The following is an 18,111-nucleotide window of genomic DNA, read 5'->3' as shown; positions in this document are numbered from 1 at the left end:
TCATTGGGGTTCAAGCCACACTCCTTTAGGACCTCTCTTAACCATAGAAGAAATCCATTCTCCCTGCTCGACTGTGGGCTCTGGGACAGTCTGGATATTTCCCAAACAGCCACCAGGTGATAACAGGACAGACGGGGCAACAAGACAGACAAGGCTATTAGGCAGAACAGACCATCTGCACAGATCCTGTGCTGCGAAAGGCCATCAAAGTAGCAGAGGCAGCAGCAGGTAGTGGGAGGTGGTGTCATCCCTGGTGGAGCCTCAAGTAAACACAAGTCCTGTAAAAGTCTCTCCTGAGCACATGCGAGGCATCACCTGGGCACTCCCAGGAGGACCTGGGAAGAGGGAAATTTACAGGGTACGGAGTTCCTGCAGGAGCAGGGAGGGGACTGAGCCAGGCTAATTGGGTTATAGGTGTTAAGATTTAGCTAAGATGCCATTTTAGTGCAGAAAGACTTCAATTTTCAATAAGTTTTAAAGTAGTGAACTTCAGAGACCTCCTCTGGGGTCAGTTAAGACCTGCATGTGTACCTTCAAATACTTAAGGCAGTGGTTCCTCAGTGGAGGGGCGGCGATGCTAATACATACTCAGATAGGAAGAGACTGGCAAAGCCACCTCTGAAAAGGGCTTCCTTTTTTTTTTTTAACTGATGAATACACATTTCTACTTTATATCAAGCTCTGTATATGTTGGAATACGATGGTGACAATAAACCAGTGAATTATGCCCCAAATCTGTACCTCAACATGGTTTTTCCTGCTAGAGTATGGTATACACTCACCCTCCCCTCACTATGCCTTTTTATTTTGATCATTTACAGTTTCATTTATTAAGTCCTCTGTGATGGACTGTGCAGATAACATAGATGCACAAGGGACAGTCACTAATACTATGGCTACTCCATTCTTCTCCTTGTTACACAGTCCAAACCAGCAGAACAACTAGTGCGGCCACGTACACATTACAAGTCTGACGTCAGTGAAAATTCACAATACAGTTTTAAACGGTTTGCATTTAGTGTTTATTTGAGCTTACTGACTATAAGAACATTAAATCCTTAACTGTTTTCCCAATTTTCCTTTTATAAGGGTGAACCACAATAAAATGTATGAATACAGACTGGACAAAATCAAAGTGCTTTGTAATAATTCTAGGAGTAATGTGTGTATGATTGTTTTCATACAATTTATAGTTTTTTCTCTGGGAAATTATTAGGGATTACAATGGATTTCAAAGCGAAAAAGATTCAACGTACAAACGTTCATTTATCTGAACATACAAGGTGCTGAAAGTATGACTTAAATATATATATACATCAGATAAGAGAAACACTGATTTTTGCAAGAGATATTTTGTTGAATGTGGAGCCAGAGAAAATCTCTATATGTTATATATTGATTTGTAAATGGTATACATTTATAGGTAATAATATATATGTTCATATCCAAACATAGGAAGTTATTTGATGCTTATAATTTCTTGACACACTGTTATTTAACTGTGGGAAAATAAATTATGAAGAGAATAATGGAGGGGAAAAAAAGTGGCCTCCTTTCTTCCAGACAATAGCTACGAATTTTGCAATTTTAATGGACAGCTAGCAAATCAGGTATTATGGAACTGTTTTCCCTTCCCAAGAGAGGCAAAGAGGGTGTTCATCTTCTATTGCTGAAATCTACAGATGAAAATCCCTCTACAGCTACAACCAGCCCTAGGATATGTAATTAGTCTAGTTTTTGGTCATGATGAGGTCATTTAGATTAATCTAGGAAAGATAATTCCTAGCGATAGAGCATAAGGAAGAGAAGTTTGTGAATCAATAATCTATGGATTAAAGATTTTTATGCCTTTTAAATCATCTAAGTAAATTGCCATAGTGCCCCTTTAAGGAAATAGCCGAGAATCCAAGTCTATTCCCATTTGGCACACAAACAGAGCCGTTCCACAATAATATTATCTTGACTGTAAAAAGAGCAGAATCCTTGTTTACATGTAAGCTGGAAACTTTTAAATAATAATCTTGAGAACGGAGAGTGTACAACACTCTCTGGGGCCAAATTATGACCTCAGTTACATCAAAGACAGTGCAAAGAGTCCTGAAAGGGATAAGAAAGGGACAAAGAGAAGAGACAGGAAGACAAAGTGGCCAGAGAGATGTTTGGCAGAAGCCCAGCAGAAGCCTGGCCCCTCCCGCAGGCCTCCTGCCTGTCTGCGGAACCACCTCTCCACTAGCACCAGCTTCTCTCTCCTCCAGAAATGCCACTGAACCCCTGCTAGTACGTCACCAACACCAAACATACCAAAGTAAATGGGCTACAAGGTCGTAGTGCATGATTCTCCAAAGAAACTGCTTCTCGTAAGAACAAGAGTTCTCATTTGCCAGACTTACAAAATCAGGAAGGACATCTCAATGAAGCCTGTGCTGTTCAATGAAAATATTTTCTTAATAAACACATGGGCATTTTCCCCTTGAAACCAACAGTACATTTGTTTGTTTTAAATAAACGATAAACAGATATTTACACATGGTAATAGAGGAAAAATACACCAACTGCTTGGTATAGTTAATGCGTAGAAAGAGACAAGGATTCAGGAGTTCTCTGCTATAATATGTTGCTGTCAATAACTTGCACTGTAATCTTAGGACAGTAGCTTAACCTCACTGGGCCTCAGTTTCTGGAGCTATAAATTGAGTGAGTAGGACATGTATAAAGCTTGTTAACTTGATGATCTGTGATCTATCCACACCAGTCAATTCCAAAATGTCATGCCAGAGACACCATTTTGAGGGTCAGCTAGAGTATGTGGTGACTGACCGGGGGAGTCATCTATGATTTTAATACACTTTTTAAAAAAGAATATAAGTTCTTATTCCCCCCACCTGAAATCAGTGAAACATATCCCAAGGCCCTAGACCTCATCTGATGCAATCCTTATCCCTTGTCCTAAGCAGTTTTCTTTGAGCCTTCTTAGAAATGCATACATTTTAGCGTTAGATGATGTAATGTAGGTCATCTCCATTGACTCTCAGATTTTAGAGATGGGAAACTGAGGTCATAGCACAAGTCAGTAGCGAGAAGACCAGAGCCCAGATCCCATAGTTTGTGCCTATGATCTTTCCATTGCCAGAGGCTACCCTCAGAAGTTTGAGTTGGACACGTGGCCCTTGTGAGTCCTTGAGAATTCCAGTGAGGATCAAGATCAGTCTTTTGCTTCAAAAGCTATGTTTGTACCATACTGTATTCTCTTCAGCAATCGTCTTATGTTTAAAAAATGTACGTATCTTCATTGAAAAACCTTTATTGCTAAAAAAAAAAAAAAATTCTATCATCTGAGCTTTCAGTGAGTCACAATCTTTTTGCTGGTGAAGAGTCTTGCCTTTATGTTGCTGGCCAGTAAATGAGGGTGGTGGTTGCTGAAGGCTGGGGTGGCTGCGGCAACTTCTTAAAATAAGGCAACAATGAAGTCTGCGGCATCAATTGGACTCTTCCATTCAGGAACAATTTCTCTGTTGCACACAATGCTGTCAGATAGCATTTTACCCACAGTAGAACTTCTTCCGATATTGGAATCAATCCTCTCAAACCCTGTCACTGCTTAATCAACTAAGTTTATGTGATATTCTAAATCCTTCGTTTTCATTTCAGCAGTCTTCAAAGAATCTTCACTAGGGGTAGATTCCATCTCAAGAGATCACTCTCTTTGCTCATCCATAAGAAGCAAATCCTCTTCCATTTAAATTTTAACATGACACTGCAGCAATTCAGCCACATCTTCAGGCTCCACTTCTAATTCTAGATCTCTTTCTATTTCCAACACATTTGTAGTTACTTCTTTTACTGAACTCTTGAACCCCTTAAAGTCATCCATGCAAGTTGGAATCAACTTCTTCCAAACTCCTGTTAATGTGGATATTTTTACCTCTTCCCATGAATCACACATGTTCTTAATATTGCTTCTAGAATGGTGGATCCTTTCCAGAAGGTTTTCAATTTACTTTGCTCAGATTCATCAGAGGAATCACTATCTATGGTAATTATAGCCTTACAAAATTCTTTCTTAAAGAATAAGACTTCAAAGTCAAAATTACTCCTTGATCCATGAGCTTCAGAATGGATGCTGTGTTAGCAGGCATGAGAATACCATAAATCTTGTTGTATGTCTCCATCAGAGGTCTTGGGTGACTGGGTGCATTGTCAATGAGCAGTAACTTTTTTTTAATGGAAGTACTGGGGATTGAACCTAGGACCTTGTGCCTGCTACACATGTGCTCTACCACTGAGTTGTACCCTTCCCCCAACAGTAATATTTTGAAAGGAATCTCTCACTCTCTTTTTTTTTTTTTTTTTTCCTGAGCAGTAGGTCTCAGCAGTGGGCCTAAAATATTCAGTAAACCATGTTGCAAACAGATGTGCTTTCAGCCAGGCTTTGTTCCATTTACAGAGCACAGGTAGAGCAGATTTAGCATATGTCTTAAGGGCTCTAGGATTCTTGGAATGTTAACTGAGCATTGGCTTCAGCTTCAAGTCACCAGATGCATTAGTCCCTACTAAGAGAGTCAGTCTTTCCCTTGAAGTTTAAGGTGAAGCATTGACTTCTCCTCTCTAGCTATGAAAGTCCCAGACGGCATCTTCTTCCAACAGAAGGCTGTCTTGTCTACACTGAAAGTCAGTGTAGAACTTCCATTAATGATCTGAGCTGGAGCTTCTAGATAACTTGCCGCAGCTTCTACACCAGCACTTGCTGCTTCACCTTGCACTTTGTGTTATGAAGACGGCTTCTTTCCTTAAACCTCATGAACCAACCTGTGCTGGCTTCAGACTTTTCTTCTGCAGCTCCTCACCTCTCTCGGACTTCACAGAACTGAAGAGAGTTAAGGCTTTTGCTCGAGATTAGGCTCTGGCTCAAGGGAACGTTGCGGCCGTTTTGATGGTCCTCCTAGACCACTAAAACTTTTCCCACATCAGCAATGAGGCCGTTTCGCCTTCTTACCATTCTTGTGTTCCCTGGAGTAGCACTTTTAATCTCCTTTGAAAGCTCCGCCTTTGCATCCGTAACCTAGCTGTCTGGCTCAAGAGGCTGAGCTTCTGGCCTAGCTTGCTTTCGACTGCCCTCCTCGCTGAGCTTAATCATTTCTAGCTTTTGATTTAAAGTGAGAGACGTGCAACTCTTCCTTTCACTTGAACACTTAGAGGTCACTGCAGGGTTATTAATTGGCCTAATTTCAATACTGTTGTATCTCAGGGAATAGGGAGGCCCGAGGAGAGGGAGAGATACTGGGGTCAGTTTGTTGGTGGGGCAGTCAGAAATACACACAACATTTATCGATTAAGTTTGCTGCCTTAGCTGGGTGGGGCTCGTGGTGCCCGAAAACATTTACAAGGATAACATCAACGATCACTGATCATGGATCACCATCACAAATATAATCATAATAATGAAAAATTTGACATAGCGTGAGAATTACCAAAATGTGACACAGAGACACGAAGTGAGCAAATGCGGTTGGAAAAATGGCAGCGATACACTTATTGGACACAGGGTTGCCATAAACCTTCAATTTGTGAAAAATGCAGTATCTATAAAGTACAATAAAGCAAAGCACAATAGAAGGAGGTGAGCCTGTATTCTGGTCTGGACCATAGAGATAGGTGAAGTCTGTAAGATGTGCACTCACCTGCCACTATGCCTCTGTAATGCTTACTGATACACTGCATTGCCACCCACCCTGACCCAAATAAACCAGGGCAAGAGCTTCCGGGGTGGTGTTACTCAGGCCACCTTCCTTCCATAGAGTGCAACGACAGGAAATGGTGCATTGTGTCTTTTAGTGGAATACGACAGAAGGTCCCTGAAGGAATAATGGGATGGATGGCCAATTTAGGGTGAGACGCCAGATGGGTAGAGAGGACCTTTATGATCTTGTAATGCTTTGTTAACCTTTCTGTAAAGATCTTATGTGGCCTAAAGCTCTGACGCTGAGAATCTATACTCATTTTTGTGTTTAGAAATAAGAAAAAAAAAAATCTCTACCAATATTCAATCTCTCCCCACTATGCCCCTCTCTCAACATTGGTATCTATTTTCAAAGCAACAGTTTTCTGCAAATAAAAAATTACAAAACCCTCAATCACACCCAGATCCCAAAGCCTGGCCTTAGTTGGAAAGCTCTGGGGCTCAGATTCAGTAGGGCTGGTTATCCTCTTTAATTGGATTGATGGCGACAATTGTAATTACCTTAGATGAGATTGCCAGTAATGTAATTATGCTTCCTTCGTCGGTGTGAGCCGGACTTGTGGAATACATACAGAAGATGCCTCCAATTACTGAGAGGTTGAGGAGAGCATCATATTGCCTCACAAATCATGTCTGTTACCATATAGGATTTTTAGAAGTATGGAATTACGCCTCTAAAGCAGCTTTTCTGGTCCAAAAATATTCCTTACACAGCTATACTATATAGTGAGATGGTTACATTCCAGAGTTCTATATTTATTAAAAAAAAATTTAAAGGACTCAACAGAGAATCTCAAGGGCAAATCTGTACTTCCTCACTGAGTTACTGCTCACTGTTTATTAACAGTGATTGCATCTGAAAACACTGTTAAAAAGCATACAATACACAGCAAAGTTTAACTTGATTTTTTTTCCCTATGATTTGAAAACTTACCATTTCTGCAAGTAACATAATAAATAACAGCAGACAAATTTAAAATAGTCTCTTTGATAGAACCACAATTAATACCTAAGAAGCCAGCTGCTCTGCTACAATGATGCCTCTTTTCCATTTTCCAGTTAACACATGGAGAACTGAAAAATTTTCAGTTGGAAGCCTAGTCTCTAAACAGGACAAGCCTGCCAAACATGCCGCAAACACATGTAGTTTAGGAGAACTGGCACATACCATAAGTCCACCGCAATCTTATTAGCTTTAGCACTGCTCTCATTAAAAATAGAGTTGCCTATGGGTTTTTCCTTCCCAAGCACATGAAACATAGAACTTGGAAATGCGCCCTTTTGAGAAACTTATTCCTGTATTCACAAACCAGATGGTGCACATCAAATGTATCCTGATTTTCTAATGAAATAAAAAAGGGTTCCCATTGTGTTCTCTAATAAGATGAACGCATCCTCAATTGCTAGTTTTGACAGACACTCCTGGAAAGTCGAACGACTTGGAGGATGTTGTCCTGCTGACCTGGACAGGAAGGCCTCGCTTGAGCGAAGAGCTGGGTCCCTGCTCGGGGAGCTCTGCTTTTTAATTCTTCCAAAGTGGGCTCCAGGAGAGGTGCAGACCCTGCCACACCCGCTCACAAAGAAACCTTCTGTCCTTGAACATCAGAGACAAAGAACCTGCTGTCTCACAGAAGAGCTAACCACGCAAGAAAAAGATTCTCTCTCTCCCTCCCTCTCTCTCTCTGTGTCCACTGCTTAGCCACACCACCAAGCCATTTTTGTAGGGTGCTTTCATCACTAACACCACCAGTAAAAACCAGATTCTGGGCACCATCTGAATGTCACACTCTTTGAGACACCGTATAGTAAAAATGTATTCAAAGCCAATAAAGTTATGCTGGATTTTCCCAACAAATCAAAAAAGAGTATAATATTGTTTACCTTGGAGAAGGTTGGTAGGTATGGTCAAAAACCTGAAAAAAGAAAAAAGAGAAATGGATTAATTTCCTGTTACTTCTGACCTTGCCACTGCAACCCTGCATTAAACACAGCGGTGGTGTGCCTCCTAATTTAGTAAAACCACATGTCATTTTTCTCTTGGTGGACGTAAGAGAATGGCTTAAGCCAAGCTGGATTCTAACTGAATTCCGTTTCTCTATTTAATGCCACTATTAAATTAGGAATATGCTCAGCTGAGGAAAAGCATCCACCAGCAGACTTGAGGAAAAAACTGTGGCAGGCTAGACATTGTAGTTGAGAATTTTTTTTTAACTTCCAACAACTTAAAAGACCTCTGGTCCACAACATCTTCTTTTATCTCATTCCACAGATGAGAAAAAGTTTTCTTTGTGCTGAGACACCCTGTTTCATGAAATTCAACATCGTATCTCAGTTTTCTTCACAAACTGCTCAAATGTAGCAGTTAGGCTGGAAGGACACACATTACCAACAGGTTCAGACACATAATACCCCAAACCTGGAGATAACAACCTGGAAGCTTCATAGCCCACACAATGAATCAGTTACTCCATTAATACTATAAGCCTAACAGTCTGAAAACTGAAGGAAGATCTTCTGAATGGCACTGAGTGAAAACTACTGCAGAGTTAGGTATTCAGTTAAGCTGAACACCATGCCTTGTTCTCAGTTTGCTTTGCAGCAACATTTATTTTACACTTTAAACATGTGCGTCTTCCAACTTGGGCTAGAGAGACTTAATTAAAAATACCACCACTACCACCAGGTGATGTTAAGGGTAATCAATACGGATTTGAGAACTTTTCCCCAAATGTCACACAGTTCCCTGGGACCTGCGCGATTTGCTCTCCTTAAGGTGTAAGACTGTTTCCCCTCTTGGTGTTTCATCATTAAAAAAAAAAAAAGTACTTAGCAAACAGGTACCAAATCAATCAAAGGGTTAGCATTCTTTTTATTTCGGTGCTCTTTCTTAATGGGCAAAATTGATTGACTAGTTCACCTGGAACATTCTTAGCCTTAGGACAGAAACAGCACTTTGTACACAATAATGTGCTGGATTTAAATGAGAGAAAGAAAATCAACATTCAAGAACACAGCGGACTTCAAAAATGGAAGAAAACAGAAAAAGCAAGGTTTGAAAGTATACTGAAGAATATATATTTCTTATATATTTAAAATCTAATGTGTATGTTTTAAGTTGTATTGAATTATCACGTGTGTCTCTTAGTTGGAAGTCTACTTACACGATGACATCTAAACTCATCTGAAGAGTTTATACTATCACCTTAGTTTCCTTAAACTACATATACTTTTTGAGAAAAAAAAAAAATTAAGGTATTTCCCCAGTACATCCACAGCCTCTACTGCTTCGCTCCACTCCCACCCCCACCCCTACACTGACTTCAGAACTACTTTCAAAGGAAGAGGCTTCTCTAAGTGGGAAGTTTGTTGACCTTTCAGGAAAGACAGGGGGTGAAAGAGAGAAGCAGCTGGTTCCTTGGCACTGGCTGGAATAAAGCGAGAACTACCGGCACCTGGCAACACGGATCCTCCTCTGCTCTCATCTCCTCCCCGACCCTGTTCCACTATTTATTGTTTGGGCATCTGGAAGCACCACGCCCCTAGCACAAACATCTATGTGTGCATGACAGTCCCTCAGGGGAGCTTATTGAAAATGCAGATTCTGAGCTCTAGCCCAGCTCCAATAAACCCGAATCTCTCAAGGGTTAGTGCCCAGGAATATTTATTTTCAATAGCTTTCCAGGTGACTTTGATCAGGCAGTCATTTTGAGACACACAGACTTAGGATGATATGAAAAGTGATCTCAAGCTGTGCCAAGTGCCAACCCTTGGGTGGGCAGGCCTGTTGTACTGATATCCCATCTCAGAATGCGTACGCAATAAATATTTAAGCTTGATGAATAGGATTTCATATGTAACTACAATGTGTTCATTACTTGCAAATGTTTTTCCTTCTCTGTTATGATTGCCAAATAGATAACCGACCTGCCTTAAGCATTGTTTTGTTTTGGTAACCTATAAATCACTGAAAAAGCAGAAAGTTTAGGTAATAAAGACTCTAATTAACATGGCCCTTATTTATTGTTAACTCTAGGTAAGTCATAGAATCCTTGAAATTTATAGCTGGAAGTATTTCAGAAAAAAAAATTCATCCAATTCTTTCATTTTTTTTCAGATGGAAACACTTTCATGCAGAGAGATGAACTAACTTTAGGATTAGTTTATAAATGGGGGTGATCTGAAAGATTAATGGAAAATTTTAGCTGTGAGCTTCAATAATTCCCAGGTGTCTGCTTAATTTTTACCCCTTCTCAGTTCAGATGGAAATATCCAGAAAAAGAACTATGTAAGTAAATACAATTAATCATAATCAATCATGTACTGTCTTGGATCTGCCTAGAACCAAAATACTGACATGGACACATGGCATCCTGCTGGTTCTAATTTTCCACCAATTCATTAAACATTTCATGCTTTGCTTGTGACAGCACAAACCTTTCAACTTCCTATAATAATTAATGTTATGAAAGGCATCGGAGGGCCCAAATACGTGCCACGAAGTCCTCAAGGGTGGTTCCAACACACATGGAGTTTGCATAAATTATAATAAACATATTCTTATCATTTTCTTTGTGTCAGCCTCAGGACTTCACTTACTTCATCTACAAATGTTGGGTTTGGACTAGATGACAGAACCTAAGAATCTAACAGTGTGATACAATTAAGCTAAAACAAAAGGACTGATATAAAGATGCCAGCTTTTAACTGAAAACATACAAACATATTTGAGAACTGGTCATCTCTTCCACCCACCACCATCATTTTACTGAAAAGGAAAATGTTAACACCAAAAGCATTGGAAGCATCTAATTTCAAAATAAAGATAATCTTTAATTTGGGAAAAAAATCAACTTGTTCACGTACTACACTGTCCTCACATTTTCCATACTGCTGCACATTCATAATAACCCTGTCACAGAGCAGTGCCAGCCAGTGAGCTACTCTTTGGGAGTCACTGCTGTAAAGTTCTTCTACCAAGAACTTGGAGGCAGTGTTCCGCTGGGTTTATATACTCATCCCCTGAGATAATTCCAAATAGCGGATTTCCTGGTTTCAGGACAGAAGGGTGTGGCAGTGGTGGTGGGTGCTTCACAGTCCAATCCCTTCTCAGGGATTCTTAGAGAATAATACTATATATTCAGAGTTCTTTTGAAATAAAGAAACTGTTAATTTTATCTATCATTTTAAAAATGTTGTCATTTACCCTAGGAAACTTTCTTTTGCATATAGCCTCTATTCACATTCTGCAAAACCAGTATTCTGCATAGTATGCTCTCAGAAGGAGCCTGTAATTTCCCCCTAAATCAGTCCACATCCTGACCTGCCAATTATAGCTAATAGGCCCATCGTTCTCCAACTCCTCAGTGGTAACTTTGAAGGAGTCTTTGACCCACACTCAAGAAATATTAGCTAAGTGGACTGGAAGTGAGCTCAGCACTGCAGAGAGCAGGCGACCAGGCCAGTTTAGAGGAAGCCCTGCGGGGAGGAAGGCTTGGTCCTTCTGAAGGAGATGGTCTCTCCCCTCCCATCAGACCCAGCCATGTCTTCTAGGCTTTCTCTCTTCCCGATCACTTCACTAGGCTCCGCTGTATGTAAGGACAACAACATAACAGTGGCTTAAACAAGATAACTTGGCTTTTTCTCTGGGTACATAATTACTTACACAGTCCCGAGCAGCGGTTCTCAAAGTCAGCTTCGGGAAAGCCGTATCAAAACCACCTGGGATCTTGTTAGACAGGCAAATTCTTGAACCTCTCCTCACATATGCTGAATCAGAGGCTCATCAGGGCCTCAGGTGGTATTAGAATCTCCAGCTTCTAAACTTTCAAAACCACTGTTCAGAGGTGGCTGGTCCAAGGCTAGGATGGGGACTCTCCCCCAAGGAGCCTTCTAGGAACCCAGGCACCGTAGGATGTTCCCCTGGTACACAAGATCCCAAATGACTTGCTAGCACCTGTGTTCAGTCATGGCTCCTGTGCTCTGGGGATGTTTTCTAGACCAGACTCTCCTCTGAGTCTCTCAGTCACTGGCCTGGTTCAACTCTCCCTGGTCTGGGCAGCAGTCTTCTCATGGCCTCTCTCACGCCCGCTGATTCTCTTCAATGCAGCTCCTCCCACCTAACTAGAAGAACTGTCTTTTGCTGAATGTGATTTTTGTCTCTTTCTTACAAGACCATCATCTGATTCACCAGTGGCAAAGCCCAAACTCTGCAATGAAGGTCACAGCTTCTTTCCATTTCAGGCACCTCTCTTTCTTCTGAATTATCCCCGCCGCCCCTACCCGGACACCTTCTGGATCCCAGATTCCAGCTACAGTAAACGCTGTTTCCAGAAACCACCATACTCCTCCCACCTCCATGCCTTTGCACGTGCTCTTCCCCTTGCTTGGAATATTAGTGTTCACACTCCTCTCCACACACACACACACACACACACACTCTCTTTCTCTCACATGCACACATGCCCTCAGACAGTTTCTTCTTCACCTGATACACACCCGCTCATCTTTCAAAATCTGACATACACACTACTCTGCGGGCCTTTCTCAGCTTCCTCATGTTTGGTTACTTGCCTCCCTGTGCGCCCTCTGTAACGGTTCCTACTTATTCTAGAACACTCATCACACTGTATTCTAACTTGCTGTGTCATCTGCCTCCCGCATTAGATGGGGGGCTTCTTGGACGCAGGCACTGCTACTTATTCAATGAACAGTTTGTCCCTAGAAGTTCACATCCTGAGGCCGAGGGCCCAGCAGAGGGTCAGTGTCCAATGGGGACCCAGTAATGGCTCATTTAAAGCGTGAATGAATGAATGTCTTCTGTGAATTCTCTCAAGGATATAATCATTGTAATAAATCTGTGGGTGTCCCTGAGGAACACACATAGAAGCCTCTTAGTTGTCTGTAATGTACTGAGTCCGCTAACTTCGGACATGGGAAGGTATTTTCAGAGTAAGTACTGGCCTTTGAAGAGCAAAAGAAGAAGAAGGAGGGAAATGAGGAGAAAAAAACCCTGGGGGTCAGGGCAAAAGATGCGGAATTTCTACACTCAAAAGCGAGGAATGTGTTTGTATGCCTGTACCTGGAGAAACTGGGCAAAATGAGTCCTGTAACAGTGATTTCGGCTCTACAGAGAAAGAAATACCATCCTTCCACGTTTGCGAGACTTAATGGCACCCGTCCCTCTTGCTGAGCCCAAGACAGTGAATTATGTTGTCTCTACACTGATGAATTTAAATTCCCTCAGGCCTAGTCGACTGTGACACCATTTCACCCTGAAATCTTTCCTTTCAGCTTTTTGAAAGAAGGGAGAATGTCCGAATGTTTGAAGCTTTTGTTCTGATTACTTAAAAAAAAAAAAGAAAGTCTTTCCAGGCAATTGTCCAAACCTGAGAGCTTAAATTAAAATGCTCATTTTCAGAATTTCTCATGTAATTCCGTGTTTGGATTGAAGGTAGAGACCTTTTCTTGCCTAATCATGGGACAAAGAGTAGTGAATGCCCTGAAATTCCAGACCAAGTTAGAATGAAGGACACAGCAGAGATGAGTGGTCCTATTGTGGCTCTTAGAAAGAGGCAGAGGGGCAAGCCATCTTTTCATGGTCTGTCCTGTGCCAAGACCTGGCTTTGTTTACTCGATCAGTGAATCCATTCTGGAAGGTTATGTTCATTATGGTACTTTGTCACTAATCGGATAAGGGAAACAATTAATGTGGTTGCCAATATTGTTACTTTTCATAATGAACCAAGCCAAATACATGTGCAGTGGTGCTGAATAATTGTTGGATGTAAAAAAAATTCCACAGTCTTGTCATAATTTTCATGAAGGGCCCTTCTAGATGCAAATTTTTATTTATGTAATTTTCATAGGATGTAATTTGACATAGTCTCTGTCTCCTAAGCAAGGGGTTTGTTGTAAACACTCTATTTAGCTTGCAATTACCATACAGTTAAATGACTAATCACAGAAACTCACTCCACGATCATTGACAAAAATGGCCACACTTACAGCTGAAATGAACGCTGAGAAAAACGAATCTGCCTCTCACCCGCACCCAGGAAGTCAGTCACAGAAAAATGCCCCCAACACGACTGCAGTTCCGTGATGAGATACAATTAATCTGTGCTGTCTGAGCCCGAAAATTCCAAATCTTGGGTCCTGAGTTTCCACTTCAAGTACGGCTGAAGGCAATGAAGAAGGATGGGGAAAATTCCTTCACAACAACAGGGTAAGCCATTCTCTAAGTGTGTTTGGATGAGATGCTTAAACTCTGGCTCACAACATTTTTCTTCCCCACTAATCCTTCTCTTATAGCCGACCAAATAAAAAGGTATTGATTTTTAATGAAACGCACTTATGAAACAATGATCATATTTTTCCAGCTCCCATTACCTGGATTCCAGAAATAACATTTAGTTCACCTTAGAGACTTCTGTAAGGGCTGGAAAACTCAGAGAATGTTACCAAGGATGCCACTGACAGCAGGAGACGACTGCTCCCCCCACCCCTGGATTTCACTCCTACTCCCACCAAGTTTATTGTTTCATACTGAGGAGATGTTGGGCCTTTTGGCATATGTTGATCATAGCCATCTCTCTTTCCAGCCTCCACTGTGGCCCCTTCAAAATGTCACTCTCCCCAGGTTCTCCCTCCTACCACATGTCTCATCAGTGTCCGCAGATAATCTGGCTTCTTCACACCCAGAGACACTAGAAGCCAATACACACGAACTCTCCCAACAAGCTGAAACTTCTGTCTGCACCCACACATCCACTCTCCATCTACCCGTCTGCGGTGTCCTCACCCACCCTCACCCGCCTTTCTCCTGACACAGTGAAAGCTACGCCCTCCAACAAAACCCTGCAGCCTGTCCTCTTTTAGCTCTCCTCTCCTCGTTTTTGACTTCCAGTACATCTTTCCCATCAATCTCTCAAATCAAAAAACAAATGAAAACTTCCCACCCACCTTTCTACTCCTTAGAGATCAAACTTCTTTAAAGAATTGTTTCCAACTCACGTGCCGTGTTGGCCAGTCCACAAAAATGACTCTACAACCAACCACTCCTCCTGGTCTTTGCATCCTTTTGCTTTCTTTCCCTCTCTCTAAAGCTAGGCTGGACTTGTGACTCACTTTTTGGGCAAAAGGATGCAACACAGGAACCTTGTGTAACTTTTGAGGCTAGGTCAAAGGAAGTCTTACACTTCCCACCTGGGTCTCCTGGAACACTTGCTCTCGGGGCAACTGCTCGCCATGGAAAATGTCCAGCTAGCCTGAGATTACTGTTGTGAGGAAACCCGAACTGGCTATGTGGGGAGATGGCGGGGAGAGAGAGGATGATGCCTGCCCAGCCTCCAGGCATTTCTATCATCCCAAGTGAGGACCTGCCATTGGACATTCAGCCCAGTAGAATTTCCAGTTGGTTCCAGCCCCAGGCAAGATCTGAGTGCAATTGTATAAGAGATGCCGCTTTAGTTTCTGAACGTTCCTATAACAAGTTACCACAAATGGAGCTTAGAACAGCAGAAGTTTATTCTCTCACAGTTCTGGAGGCCAGAAGTCTGAAATGAAGGTGTCAGCAGGGCCAGGCTCCCTCTGAGACTCAGGAAAGAATCTCCATTTGCCTTTTGCTAGCTTCTGCCAGAGGGCTGGATGGGCACTGATCAGTCCTTGACATTCCCTGAATTGTAGCCACATCACTCCAATCCCTGCCTCTGTCATCACACGGCGCTCTCCCCGTGTGTTTCACAAGGACCTGGTCATTGTGAATTACCAGTTCACTCCGCCCCAGGATGACCTCATCTTAACCAATTATATCTATAAAGACCCTATTTTTAAATAAGGTCATATTCTAAGGTACTGGGGGTGAGGACTTCAACATATGTTTTTGAGGGACAAGACAGCCCATAACTGACCCCAGACTAGAAACCCTCAGCTGAACCCAGTCAACCCACAAACCCATGAGCGATCCCAATAAAACCCTTAAAAAAAATGCGCTATCTGCGAAGCACAAGAAAGCAAAGTGCAACAGAACAAGCTATGCCTGCACATCTGCCTCCCCTCCTCCTGCAAGTCCATCCAAATGACCAAAGAAATTTGTCTGCAAGAATACATTCATTGAAAAACAAAGAAGGGTGACATCAGCAGACCAGACATTTGAAGCATTTCTTAAAGATGCAAAGCAGACAGAATTGGATTGAAAGAGGAGGCAAAAACACAGCGAGACAACCGAGGAGGAGGCTGAGGAGAGGACCTCTGAGACAGGGGAACTGCAGGTGTGAGTCCAGGCTCAGAGTCCGAGACAGCGCCCTCCCCTCGGCTCCCTCTTCATGCAGAACAGCTGGGCGAGACCTGCTCCCTCACCTACAGATGTTACAAAAGCAAAGTGGGGCCTTTCCATGGGGGCTCCTCCCTTGGGGGTTGGGGCCAGAGGGGCAAAGGAGCAGTGTCCTTGATAAAGGCAGGGCTCCACAGACAAGGGGGGACACACAGCTCCGTCCAGGGGCAGGAGACAGGACAGTGCCTCCCATCCATTCACCCTCTTCTGCCACCACAACCCAGGTGGGTGTGGCGCCCCCGTGTGCCCAGCCACCATCACACCCTGAGGGAAGCCTGCCCAGAGGGGACCTTCATGCGACTCTCCAGCCTGTCCACTCACGAGATGGTCTCCCCACCGACAGTGCAGGGCTGTTCTGAACAAGAGACACCTCTCATTCAGAATTTCTCAACTTTGGCACTGCTGACATTTGGAACTGGACAAACCCTTGCTGTGGGAGTCTGTCCTGGGCAGCGTGGGATGCAGGACAAGCAACATCCTTGTCCTCCACCCACGAGATGCCCTAAGTGTGCCCCACCACCCCAACCCAGGGTTGTGACAGCCGAAGGATGTCCCCAGACATTGCCAAATCACCCCCCTATTGAGAACCATTATACTCTTTTCTCCCCACTTATTCCTTAGATCTTTACTGAGCACATCCAGGCACTAGAGAGCCATTACTTCTAATTCATGGCTAGCAAACCCCTTCTTTGGCTCTTTGCTTATTATTAGGAGACTATAAAACTCAGTTCTCTAGGAAATATTGGTCATATCTGATTGTAAGCGCCTGCTTAACTCCTACTCCCACTCTCTAAGTCCTTCCCGGGACCTGACTCTCCGTCACACACGCAGCCCCCACCGAGGCGCGGGCGTTCAGACAGCAGCCAGATGCGGTCTTCACACTGTGCTTGCAGACGCCTGCCCGGGAGACTGTCTGCCGTCTTTCATGCGTGATCTGTGGTTTCAGAAACGTGCAGTTCTTGGGCTAACTCAGAACTTCTCCCCAGGAATGACTGTGTGCCGAGCCCGAAGAGCGTGGCTTACCAAAGAGGAAAGGCAGGAGCGGGCGGTTGAGAGCCTGACACCAAGGATTTGACTCCCTTGAAGTTAGCGGAGGGAGTAAATTCTCCTGTGAAGGATTAGAAAAGAGAATAGGTGGGAATTCTGCCCCCTAGACAGCTGGCTTTGCTGGGGTTTCATTTGAACGCATGGCTCCTCTCTGAAAAGGAACTGGTCCCAGGAAAGACAAGCCTCACCTGCTTCTGGGAGGAGATGCCCTAGAGAGGGAGGGTCGGGAGGGAGGAAATCCTGGAGGGTGACATGAGAGACTTGACCGGGGTCATGGCTGGCATCCTTTGGGGATCCTTCCAGCAGGCCAACCCCCACCCAAGGGACTGGGGGAGGGGCGGGAGATGGGGGATGGGGCCCCTTCAGCTCAGTCTTTCCATAGGCTGTGAGGGAACTTCTTCATGGGTGAGGCACCCAGGTACCTTCCTTCGGTGCTTCCCTGTGGAACTAGATGAGCACATGCCACCTCACAACCACTTCTCAGAGGGAACACACCTGTCTGAGTAAATCAACGTTGGCCAGCTAGGCTCTCCTTTAGCTGCTAACAGCATGCTCACCCCAGTGGAAATGGAGAAGGGGGAGGAGATCCAGCCTTCCATAATTCACCAAGATGCCAAAGTACTACCTCATTTAGAAACAGAAGTTGTTATTGCTCCAGAGCAGTGGCCAGTGAGCTCTGAGCCCATCACCTATTGTTGAAAATAAAGTGTTACCAGAACAGAGCCACACTCACATGGTCGATGCTTACAGTGACGGAATAGATGAGTTGTGACAGGGACCATTTGACCTGCAAAGTCTAAAATATTTACTATCTTGCCTTTTACGTAAAAAGTTTGCCAACCCAGCTCCAGAGCCCTGAAGGCAGAATTTTTTTTTTTAATATACCAACCAGTAGCCTGTTTTTCTTCTCTGTGCTGTAGCTGTACTTAAGCAGAGTGTGAGGTTTTCAATATAAGACGGACAGTTTTTGGAGAAGATATGTTTAGGTTCCTTGATC

The 18,111-nt window shown here is 43.2% G+C and overlaps 1 protein-coding gene across 1 annotated transcript in view; it reads right to left on the bottom strand.

Moving 5' to 3' along the window:
- The window catches only part of SEMA6D (semaphorin 6D), a 517,967-nt gene that overhangs the window by 154,433 nt on the left and 345,423 nt on the right, over positions 1–18,111 (bottom strand). The window contains exon 4 of the mRNA XM_074366063.1: positions 7,619–7,650. The gene's annotated coding sequence lies outside the window, so the exon portion shown is untranslated. The remainder of the gene's footprint in view (positions 1–7,618; positions 7,651–18,111) is intronic.

The sequence above is a fragment of the Camelus bactrianus genome, chromosome 6 (genome assembly GCF_048773025.1).
Source record: "Camelus bactrianus isolate YW-2024 breed Bactrian camel chromosome 6, ASM4877302v1, whole genome shotgun sequence".
Classification (NCBI taxonomy): Eukaryota; Metazoa; Chordata; class Mammalia; order Artiodactyla; family Camelidae; genus Camelus; species Camelus bactrianus.
Note: the sequence above shows the minus strand (reverse complement) of the source record. Positions and strands in the feature narration are given on the sequence as shown.